Source organism: Balaenoptera acutorostrata, chromosome X (genome assembly GCF_949987535.1).
Source record: "Balaenoptera acutorostrata chromosome X, mBalAcu1.1, whole genome shotgun sequence".
Taxonomy (NCBI): Eukaryota; Metazoa; Chordata; class Mammalia; order Artiodactyla; family Balaenopteridae; genus Balaenoptera; species Balaenoptera acutorostrata.
Genome location: NC_080085.1, coordinates 101,031,532 through 101,033,478, shown reverse-complemented (window position 1 = coordinate 101,033,478; position 1,947 = coordinate 101,031,532).

Genomic DNA, 1,947 nt, shown 5'->3' with positions numbered 1-1,947 from the left:
CTATTTGTAGTGAGGTGGATGGACCTAGAGTCTGTCATACAGAGTTAAGTAAGTCAGAAAGAGAAAAACAAATCACGTATGCTAACACACATATATGGAATCTAAAAAAAAAAGAAAAGGTTCTGAAGAACCTAGGGGCAGGACAGGAATAAAGACAGAGATGTAGAGAATGGACTTGAGGACACGGGGAGGGTGAAGGGTAAGCTGGGACGAAGTGAGAGAGTGGCATGGACTTATATATACTACCAAATGTAAAATAGATAGCTAGTGGGAAGCAGCCACATAGCTCAGGGAGATCAGCTCTGTGCTTTGTGACCACCTAGAGGAGTGGGATAGGGAGGGTGGGAGGGAGACGCAAGAGGGAGGAGATATGCGGATATATGTACATGTATAGCTGATTCACTTTGTTATAAAGCAGAAACGAACACACCATTGTAAAGAAATTATACTCCAATAAAGATGTTAAAAAAAATCATTTCATTTGTGAAAATATGGACTTATTCCAGCATGGTAACTACTGACTGGAGTTTGCGTATATTTGGCATGAAGATTCAGAGCCCCCATAAAGCTGACTACATCAGGCTATTCTGTGTATTGCCAAAACAAACTGTGATAACAATGTTGGTGGTGCTGCTGGGCACTGTTGTAGCTTTTTATGCATTTCAAAGTATGTTCATAAACATGCCTCTAATTGTTTCTTACAACAAACCTATAAGGTACATAGGATTAATCATAATGAGATGAAAAGACAAAAAAAAATGAAAACCTTGGCTGGGATTTTGTATCTCCAAATATTAGTTAGCCCCACACCAGTGCTATGGTAGCTTCTTGAGAGAGCTGAGAAGACACTCTGTGTAAAGGAGAGCTGTATATTAGTAAATTAGGCTTTGTGCATCCCCAGCACCAAGCTGGGATGGTACAATTTATTCATTCTCTTTTTCAACAATATTTAATGAGTGCCTTCAATGTGTTAATTTCTGGGGATACAAAGTGACCAAAAATAAACAGGACCTTACTCCATGGAGCTTGCAGTTTAGTGAGACAGAGAAACCTAAATAATTGAAGAAATAACATGTAGATTATGATGAGCATTTTGAAGAAATAGTGTGCTATGAAGTTGTTTATGTGGTTGTTTGTGTTTAGTAATATTTTGAATAGAGTGCTCAGGAAAGCTCTCTCTGATGAAATCTGAAAAGTGAAAAGGAGTGGGCCATGGAAGGAATGGCAGGAAAAATGTACTGTAAGCAGAGGGAATAGCAAATACAAAGTACCAGGAATAGGTAAATTCTGGTATTTTGGAACCAAAACAGCATCAACCTTGTTGGTGTGTCACTCATGTGTTTGCACATTCTTGTAAGAACAACCATTTTGAAATAGTGATAAATTCACAGGAAGTTGCAAAATGATGTGCAAAGAGGTCCCATGTACTCTTCATCCAGTTCCCCTCAGTGGTAACATTCTGCATACACATAGTACAATATTAAAGCCAGAAAACCAACATTGATATAAGCTACATAGCTTATTTCACCAGTTTTACATGTACTCGTGTGTGCACGTGCACGCACGCGTGTGTGTGTGTGTAATTCTATGCAATTTTTTCACAATTTTATCAACATTCAGAACTGTTCTATCACCACAGAAATCCATAGTGCTACCCATTTTTAGCCACATCCATCTCTCCTTCTCTGCCCCCTGTCCCCAGTCCTTATCCACTGGTGAACCACTAATCTATTCTCCATCTGTATAATTTTGTCATTTTGAGAATGTTGTTTAAATGGAATCATATAATATATAGCCTTTTGAGATTAGCTTTTTTCACTCAGCATAATTTTTTGAGATCATCCAAGTTGTATGTATAAATAGTTTGTTATTTTTTATTCCTGAGTAGAATTACATAGTGTAGATGTATAACAGTTGTTTTATTGACTCACCCACTGAAGAACATTT